Source organism: Echinops telfairi, unplaced genomic scaffold (assembly GCF_000313985.2).
Source record: "Echinops telfairi isolate 266 unplaced genomic scaffold, ASM31398v2 ScPeMD7_7420;HRSCAF=8458, whole genome shotgun sequence".
Taxonomy (NCBI): domain Eukaryota; kingdom Metazoa; phylum Chordata; class Mammalia; order Afrosoricida; family Tenrecidae; genus Echinops; species Echinops telfairi.
Window position 1 is genome coordinate 1,982,661 of NW_022111320.1, and position 10,178 is coordinate 1,992,838.

Consider the following 10,178-nt stretch of genomic DNA (forward strand, 5'->3'; position numbering starts at 1 on the left):
TGGGGGTCACCACAACATGAGGAACTGTATGACAGGGTCACAGCATTAGGAAGGTGGAGAACCACTGTTCTAGAGGAAGACTTTCTGTATCGGTTCAGGAGGAAAGTTCTTGACTCTTCCACTTCTGCTTCCTGGTTCCTTGGAGCTTTCCATGTGTCCCATCTCACCTCTAGTGGTTTCTTTAATAGCTATGATATCTCAAAAGAAAAGGAGTCCTGGTGGAATATTGATTATGAGTCAGGCTGTTAACTTTAAGGTCAGCAGTTCAAAACCACTAGCCATGGTGAAAGAAAAGGCTTTATAATCCAGTAAAAAATTACCATCTGGGAAAACCATAAGGCCTGTTTTACCCTTTCCTAGAGGGTACCAATGAGTCGGAATTGACTAGATGGTAGTGAGTTTGGGTTTTGGACATCTCAAAAGAGATGGACTCAAAAGCTCATTAACTTAACAAAGACAACCCATTCCAAAATGGGATTATAACCATGGTCATAAAGTTTAGGGTTTACAACACATACTTTTGAGGGGCATAATGTAATGCATAACATTCCATTCCTGCTGTTGTGTTAGGCGCTTTTGAGGTGATGTTTACTCTTCGCCACTGTCGGTACAACGGATTGAAGCACTGCTCAGACCGGTTCCGTTTTCGTAATTGTTGCTATGCTTGAACCCATTTTGCAGCCACGGTATCAATTCATCTCTTTGAGGGTCTTCTTCTTCACTGACCCCTACTTTATCAAGCATGATGGTCCCAAGGACTGATCCCTCATGATAACAAATCCAAAGTGTGCTAAACTAGGTCTCACTGGCCTCCCTTCTTAGGAGCATTCTGGTTGGCCTTCTCATGGCTGATTGGCTCTTCTTTGGGGGGTGGGGGGCAGCCCATACTATCTTCAATATTCTTCACCAGCACCATGATTTAAAGTCATCAACTCTCTGCGGTCTTCCTTGTTCATTGTCCAGATTTCACATGCATAAGAGGTGTCTAAAAATACTATGACTTAGGTCAGGAGCACGTTAGTCCTCAAAGTGACATTTTTGCTCTTTAATCCTCTAAAGAGGTCTTGTGTGCCAGATTTGCCCAATACATTACTTGAGTACTTGACTATAGCTTCTGTAAGTGTTACTTGTGGATCCAAGTAAAATTAAATCCTTAACTTCTATATTTATCATGATGCTGTGTGGATCTCTTCCAGGTACCTTGTCTTCCAAATTTCTTGACATAGGGGAGTGAGTACCTCCAGTATTACTTCCTTTAGGTGAAACATTTCAGTTTCCATTCCATCCATTTCTGCAGATTTGTTTTCCACCAATGCCTTTAGGGAGGACTGGACTTCTTCCTTCCATAACATTAGCTCTCGCTCATACTCTATTCCCTAAAATGGTTGAGTGTTGAGTCTTTTGCTACCATCACTATGTATGCCCCCACTCTTTTGATTCTTCCCATCTAATTCAATTTTTTTTGCCCATAAAATCCTTTAATATTGCAACTTGAGGAATGAACTATTTTTTTCCAGTTATTTCAGTTTGAGAAATGCCAAGCATATTTATTCATTTTGGGTTTCTAACCACACAAGTCTTTGCACATTTCATTATAACCCATTACTCTGTTTTCTCAAGCAGCCCTTTGAAATCTCCTGTTGAGCTCTTTTACTTCATTATTTCTTCCATTTGCGCTGCCTATGTTCAAGAATAAGTTTCAGAACTTCATCTCACATCCACTTTGCTTACCCTTTTTCCCTCTTTCTAATGATTTTTTGCTTTTTTCATGGATGATGTCCTTGACATCATCCCACAACTCATGTGGTCTATGATCATGAGTGTTAAATTTTCAAATTTATTCCACTTTGCCCTTCCCCCAAAATTCATGTCATTAGCACATGCAAACCACATTCACTTTATCCCACTACCCAAAAGGCTAAGTCACCTCCAAATCTAAAATCTTATCTTCTGAGTCATCTAAATATAGATGAAACTAAATGTTCTATCCTGGGGCAAAATTCCTCTTTATCTATGGAACCTGTGAAGTCTAGAATACAAGGTGTCTGTTTCCAAAGTACTCTGGTAGAACAGAAATAAGGTAGAACATTCCACGATAAATGGGAGAAATTAAAGGGAAATATGGGATTATGGACACCAAGCAAGCCTGAAACCCAGATGCACAATTGATATTATCACTCGATGCATGATAGTTCTCTGAGACTATCTAGGCAATAGCTCCATTCTCCTGACTCTAGGTGCGGGATCTTGGGTGGCAGCCTCTCAACTCTGGGCTTCAGCTCTGCCATCCTAGTCCAATGGAACAGCAACTCTGCTTCCTTGGTATTACTCTAAAACACAAACAAACAACATCTCACTGCCAACTAGTCTCTTTTCACTCAGAGAGACCCTTACAGGACAGGGTAGAACTGCCCCCTGTGAGTCTCTGAGACAGTAAGTCTTTATGCAAATAGAAAGCCTCATCTTTCTCCCAAGGAGTGGCTGGTGTTTTCAAACTGCTAACCTTGTGGTTAGCAGTCTAACACGTAACCACTATGCCACCAGGGCTCCCACACTCTCAGCCCCTGCAGGCAGGTTCTTTTGCCCTTTTGGCATGGCAGCACACTCAACTTTGGGTAGGGTCCCATACTTGTGGCACTCCTTAATGGCAGCCCAGAAGCCTGGAAATGAGCTGGTGAAGATCAGACTCTGAAAGTTCAGAGGCTGTAGCCCCGCCCTTTGAGAGCCAAAGACCATGGCTCCAATTTGAGAAAAAAGAAGACCCTGCTTTCCACATTGCTTCAAACACTTGTGCTGATGTCAGAGCTGCTCCAGAGACGAGCCTTCTCTTTTCTTGGAGGACAACAGATGGATCCCCTTTGGCCTATTTCCTACTGATGGAATTTGTCAGATAGGCAGCAATCTTTTCTTTCAGTTTTTTAACCCCCTCAGTTTAGTCTGATGGGTTTTCTGCTGTGGTAGTTTGTTAGATCCACCAGTTACAGGCTTAATATCTTTAACAAAAGATAGTGTAGCCATGCCCTTGGTGAACCTTCTAGGACACATGTCCTTAGTTTGTACATCAGGAGTTTTCAATTATATAAGTTTTGGTTTACCATGCTTAGCTCATCTTTAAGTCCATCTCTTTGCTCACAAATTTTAGTAAAACTGGGAAGGAGAAACCATGTATCTCCTCTAAGACTGACCTTGTTCAGAAATTTTATCAGCTAGCTATCTCAGCTCATTACTTACAAGTTTTATCTTCCATCAAACAGTTGAACATAATTTGGGCAAGTTCCTTGCCACCGCTTAACAAAGTACCACCTTTCTTCCATTGCCTGGCTACGTGTTCATCATGTTCTTTTAAGATCTCACTAGAAGCACATGGTACGTCCACTATCTAGTACCATCCTCCTGCTGACACCATCTGTGTTTTCTAAAAGAACAGACATTTCCTCCCCTAACTTTCTTCTGCGCACTCATGAGAATTGCCTTTGATGTTCATATTTCTAGCAGCAATTTAGGCTTTTATTATTGTGCACCTTAAAAACCTTCTAGCCTGTACTCACTACCCAATTCCAAAACTCCCCCCACATTTTAGTTATCTGTTAATGAAGCGCTCCCACTTCTCAGCACCCCTTTCTGGCTTAAATATCTAGTACTGCTATAACAGAAATACCACACATGGGTGGCATTAACAAACAAAAATTTCTTTTCTCACAGGTTAGGAATTATAAATCAATGAATAACACTATCTGATTGGTAGAAACTTTGAGTAGGAAGAGTAATTTAGGAGATAACTTTTGATAGCCTGTATATTCACCAAGAATATGTTCAGTTATACATAAAACAGTTCAACAAAATTGGGGCTCATTTGTTAAAGGTAATAATAAAGCAAGTCTGAGACTAGTACCTTAAAACATCACGAGCGCTGCCAGCTCCTTCCATTTTTCTACGCAGCATTCTTAGATGGTGCGTTCCATCCTCACATGTTCTCTATCACGTTCACCTTCGTCTTTGTTACGCAGTTCCTTCTTCAATCTCATGCGGACATTCTATAAGGAAGAAAATGAAAAGCTAGCTCCACAAAAGGAAAGACTTAGCTTATATCTAGAACTATATCTGATGGCCACCCCTCACTGACTGAATTTCTGAGCCAGGAAATTAGGAAGCATGAGCAACTAAAATATTAATGTATTAAGTCATTAAGTTTTGGGATGGTTTACATGCAGCAAGAATTGAAGCACTACTAAAATAGTAGTTAAGGAATCTGCATGCATGTGCATATGTGCATAAGTCTTCTTGAATGAGCCGCCCTTTGAGATTTGCTATTCAGCTCTAACTTTTGCATTCCAGTGGTCAATCATTATCAATTCATCTTGACTGCACGCTTGATCAATTCATCAAGTATTCTAATGCAAAGATAAGAAGATGGGATGAAGGAAGGAGAACAGGAAACTAGAGTACTGGAAACAGAACAACCAGAAAGCAAGTGAACAGAATGACAATTTAGGACAAATATAAGCTAATGTCACTGAACAATTTATGGGAACTTAGCTTGCTAGATAACTTTCACTGAAAACACCACACACGCGCGCTCGCGCTCTCTCACGGCCATTGAATTGATGCAGACTCATAGTGACTCTGTAGGACAGGAGAGAAATGTGAGTTTCTGGGACTGCAACTCTTTACTTGAGTAGAAAGCCGTGCCTCCACGGACATGTGACCTTCTCCTAAGGAGGGCGCTGGGAACCTGCCCTCTCTCTACTACTCTGCCTTCTGCTTGCTGGGACTCTGGTGGTCACCCTGAAAGTTGCCTGTGCTCTGCTGTTTCCACCAACGTTGGATCCACACAACCCTGCACCCACCAGCCTGTGATCTTCCTGTACTCTGCAGCATTGCACCCGACTGTGTGAGTCTGAAGAGACTTATGGACTAGTATTGGACGTATGGACTTGAGTTGGACTGGGCTGGGATGCTTTCTTGATATATATAATTACATTCTGATATAAAGATGTTGTCACTGGATTTACTTCTCTAGTCAACCTGGCCTAACACAGCAACTATACCGCTTGCATTGGACTTTCGCTCAAGCAGGGAATATGCAAGGCGCACTGGGAGTGAAGTGATTCAAATGCTCAGCTGCAAACTGAAAGGTTGCCGTTGGGGCCCACCAGCCTCTCTTTCAGAGAAAGATTACAGCCTTGGAAACCTTGCAAGGAAATTCGACTCCATGAGTAGAGGTGATATGATTCAGAATCTACTCTACCATGGTTTGGGTCAGCAATCAGCAGCAATGTCCAGCTCCACGGTAGCTGACCATATCACTTTGAATGTGTGTCATTCTCTTGAAGTGGGGCACCACTGACTGTTTTTGAGTAGGGTTAAAATCCTTGCAGCACGCAAAGGATCTGGCGTGCTATGCCACACATACACTGCGCTTGTTTCCACTGGTCATGACTGAGCCCATTTGAACTGGTTGGTGGTTGGACCCCACCCCAAAATGCCTTCAAACAGAGGCCTGTAATTTGCTCCCAAAAGGTCACAATCTTGAACACTTTATGGAGTACAGTTCTACTGTGTATACTTGGGGTCTTCATGAGTAAGGAGTTACTCACCCGGACCTAATAACAACAGCCTTAGGAAAGGAACAAGGCTCCCAAGGAAACTATGATGTAATGCTTCCTGATTGCTTCTCACTGTCTCATAGATAGTAAAAGAGCTCTTATGGATTTATTTAGATGTATATATTGACTATATGTCACTCTTATGCATAAAGAAAGATAATCAAAAATTTAAGGTATTCCTTAAATTTCCCCAGTCTTCTGAATCACTTTTCATGTCAGACATTGATGTCAGTGTTACTCTAACCAATGTCATGCTGGTGCCATATGTGTGTTGGTGATGCAGCACTTAAGATTGGAATACTCAACTCTGGTCTATTTTTTCCAAGCTGCTGACACCTATTCTGCAAAGCTTAATTTTGGCACTTCGCTACGGTTACCGGGGGTCCACAGAAAGCATCCAGACAATAGCAAGGATGCTTCCTCCTTCAAAGTCAACCCGTGTACTAGTCAAATCAGCCTCTCATTGCTTTTGAAATTTCATTCTGAGAGAGACTGCAGTTTCTCTTACTAGCAGTTGCATTGTTTAGCATGTAAAAGGCAATTCCGTTGTACTTTTCATACCTGGCATTTTTGTCTTTTTCTTCATCTCTTTGAAACTATTTGTTACATTGCCATCTTGCAAGCATGTCACCGGTAAGAAATCCAAGGTGAGCAAGATTCTATTGTTTTTTTTTTCTTGCTGGCAAATTTTGGAATGTTCTATCTTGTCATGAATGTTCACTAGCATGAAGAGTTTTTGTTGTTAATGTTTGTTTTAATTTATTCTGGCAAGTGCTGGACGGGCCTTTTCAGTACAAGGGTTTGCTTTCTTCCGTTGGAGGAATTTCTCAGCTTTATGTCAAGGGGGAGTCTGCACTAACTCCGACGACCTCCCTTTCTGGCAAATCCGAGTAGATGGACATCAGAACGTCTTCATCTAGTTTATACATCTCATTTTTTTAACTTCTATTTCTCACGCTTTAGTATTGTGGAAATTGAGAATGCCTTAGCCCAATCCTCCAGCTTACTAATCGAATCTTTAATTGTGTCTCCATTGTCATTCAGCCTTTTATCTTTCTTTTCCCAAAGCTTTCCTGGGCTGTTTTTCACAATTGCTGTTTCATGGAAAATCCCCTAACTCAATGTAGGTACGAATTAGACTTTAAAAGTCTTGTTATATAACACGATTATAACTCTCTTTTCTTTCACGTGAGCCTATGTCATTGGTGCCTTTCAAATAATTGGTGATTACTGATAGTGCGATTGTCGGTAGATGCCTCTGCCTGGGTCAGTGGTTCTCAACCTCCCTAATGCTGAGACCCTTTAACACAGTTCCTCAGGTTGTGGTGACCCCCAACCATAAAATTATTTTCGTTGCTACTTCATAACTGCAATTTTGCTATGAATCAGGCGACCCCTGTGAAAGGGTTGTTCAACCCCCAGAGTTGTGACCACAGGTTGAGGACTGCTGGCCTAGGTGATCGTTTGGAGGGAGGAGAAGAATCAGCTTCCGCTGTTTGTGCAGTATCAGTGATTGCAGTGTCAATGGAATGTAGGACATGTCATCTGGGTACTCTTGTGGCTGCTCCCTCTGAGCTTGGGGATTCCCTGTTCCCAGCAATTCCAACCTGGTAGTACCAGCTACCTGGGAATAGTGCACTATGAAAGAGTATTGCTGTCTTTCGACACCCCTTTTCTGCTGCCTATTTGTGAAGGTGTATGACTGTGTAGAGATGTAAGGGCCTAATGAATGAGACACTTCAACAAAGCCTTGTCCATCAGCTTCTTCCTTTGCTCCTGTCCATAGCTTCCACTGTTCATAATGGCATGCATGTTTTGAGTTAAATGGAGGGCTCAGCTCATCCTGGTGTGTTATTTTTATTTTTAATAGAATCCATCTGCTTTCAGTTGCTCAAAATTTCCTCTTATCCAATGTGCTATCTCCTTGATGAACCAGGGAGCATACCTCCTTTAAGCATTTTTTTTAATTGCTTATAAATTTGAGAGACAAAAATGTGGCTTATGATCAATTTACCATTTTGAAAACCAAGCCCCAAGCCTCACTGCCATCGAGTCTATTTCAACACACAGGGGTCCTGTGAGCCAGAGGAGGGCTGTCCCCGAGGGTCCCAAAGCAGTAGCAGAAGGTGCGTCTGTCCCAGCTTTGACCTTGTTGTTAGCAGCCTAAGAAACAACCCGCCACATTACCTAGACTTTTATTCTTGAAAGCTATTTGTAACTAATTTGCCCAGCAATTTTAGTCAAGGATGCTTTTCAGAAATTCATTTGACATTCACAATTATCCCATGCAGAGATTTAGTATTCTGTGCCTTTTGGAGATAAGCAACATATTTCTATAGAGACTAATGTATGCAGTCTCCCACTTAGGTAACTGGCAAATCTGGTATTTAAACCACGGTAATGTGACTCACAACCCTTCACTGATGTCCTGAGTGTCCACTCCGTGTCGTGCTAGTGGGGAGACAGCCATTCCTTTCATTCCCACCAGAACCTTTAAAAATAGATTACATAAATTTAACATATTATAAAATCCATACATTACAGCAATTTCATGCATGAAGCACATTTTAGAGGAGTCCTGATGGTGGTAGTGGTTCTGAGTTGTGCTGCAGTCGACAAGGTCCGCAGTTCTAAACCCCAAGCCGCTCTGCGGGAGAAAGACAGGCTTTCTACTCCCATGAACAGTGACTGTCGGAAACTCACAGGGGCAGCTCCACCCTGCACTATAGGGCCACTGTGAGTCAGAATGGACTAGAATGGCAGTGAGTTGTGGCTGCTTATTTGGTATTGGTGTTCTACAAGCTCCCTGCGGATGAGCACGGTCTAGTATAGGTCTGGCACGTAGTAAGGGCTCAACAAATAGTTGTTGAATGAATAAACCACCATAGTGTTTGTAAGCTTTAAAATATGCATCTATCTGTCCGCATCTGTTTTCGAATTTAAAAGCTAGGTTTCACTTGCACAAGACGAGACCATTTCTTGGGGAACACAAAAGCCAACGACCAGAGGAGGCATCAGACCCTGGGCGGGCAGCCGGTCCTGCCCGCCTGGCATGGGACGGGCGGCCCTGTCTGGTGGCCACGCAGACGTTGGCCTTCTCGCTGGACCCGGTGTCCTTCGGAACTGGAGACGTCTTGAGAGGCAGCAGATAAAGCAACGAACCCGCATCGAAAAGGGTCGACTCGTTTCGCATCCTCCTCCGGGCGCCTGGGTCATCCTGGAACAAAGTGACCCTTCTTCTGTCCGCAGGTAGGTGGAGCCCGCCCCACGTAGCGCCACCTTCTCCTTCTCGCCGAGGCGCGCTCCCCGCAGCGCGTGGACGCGGACTCCGGCGACAGAGCCGACTCGCGGAAGGACACGCCCCCTCGCGGGAGCACACCACACCGTCCGCCCTGTCCGCGCGCCTCCGAGCCAGGGAGGCAGAGCGCACGCGCGCGCGCACCGGACGGGCGTCCTTCCCGACACCCACTGAGGGCCCGGCCCCCTCTGCTGACCCCGCCCCTCACCGCCCAGGATCCGCCCCCCGGACGGGGAGCCGGGACCGGAAGCCACTTTAAAGCAGAGCTCGAGGTGACAGGCGAGCTAGCTGGACTAGCAGCGAGGTCGCTGATTTGTGTCCTCGCGGCTTCGTGCGCTTGCGGCGGCAGAATGGCCCGTGCGCTGCCTGCGGCGTTGCCGGGCTGCGACCCCTAGACAGCGGCTCCCCCCTTGGGCGCCGACCTGGGGCACGGACGCGGCTCGGGAGCCGCCAGCGTCGCGACCCGACTCCTGTCGCCCGCGCTCTCGGGCTGCCGGTTCAGGTAAAGGGCGCCGTGAGGGCACCGAGGGGCCGCAGCCGGGATGAGGGTCGAGGAGAGTGGCGCCGGCCTCGCGCCAGCGCTGTGCCGGGTTCTCGCGGATCCGGGGCGACGGGCTTTTAGGAGGTGCTTTTGGGGTACCGAATTCACTCGACTCCCATCGGAACCACAGGGAGATTTACCCGTCCTGGTCACTTAGAGCTTTTTCTGGCAGGTGTATAGATCCGACTAGTGCATTAAAGGCTTGAGTCTGAGGCGCCGGCTTCTGCCTCTCAGGAGGCTTTCCTCCCGGCGGGCGGGCGGGCGCGGGGCCGGCAGCGTCTACGCGGCCGCTCTCGCCGCGCAGACCCCCGAGCGCTCTGGGCGCGGAGCACTTCGCCGACCCCGGGAGGGCACGGCGCCTGCCGGGAGGCTTCCGGCGGCCCCGCAGTGCACGCTGCAGCCCAGAAGTTTGCGGGCGGTGTCCAGACGAACTTTGAAGGCTGGGAAGCCTCCTTCCCCGCCTCGCAGGGTAGCGCCCGCGGCGGCGTCTCCCTGGCCCTTCGCGGGTCGGTGCTGGGAGCCTCTCCGGAAGGTCGTCTGCGGAGGAGGTGTGGGGGCAGTTAGCCGTGGGAGCGCTGTGGGATGGAGGGAAGCGGGGCGCCGCGGGGTCGTTCGTTGGGGAAGGCTGGGCGGAGGGTTGCGAGGGGCGCCGGCCGGCCGCAGGGAAGGCGGGGTGGGGGGACGGGGATGCTGAGGACTGCTGGCCTAGGTGATCGTTTGGAGGGAGGAGAAG

General features: G+C 46.3%; 1 protein-coding gene across 1 annotated transcript in view; it reads left to right on the plus strand.

Annotated features, from left to right (window-relative positions):
* Positions 1–9,333: 9,333 nt before the first annotated feature.
* LOC101660869 (TCDD inducible poly(ADP-ribose) polymerase) overlaps positions 9,334–10,178 on the plus strand; it is a 34,557-nt gene continuing 33,712 nt past the window's right edge. Inside the window, exon 1 of the mRNA XM_045297451.1 lies at positions 9,334–9,406. The gene's annotated coding sequence lies outside the window, so the exon portion shown is untranslated. The remainder of the gene's footprint in view (positions 9,407–10,178) is intronic.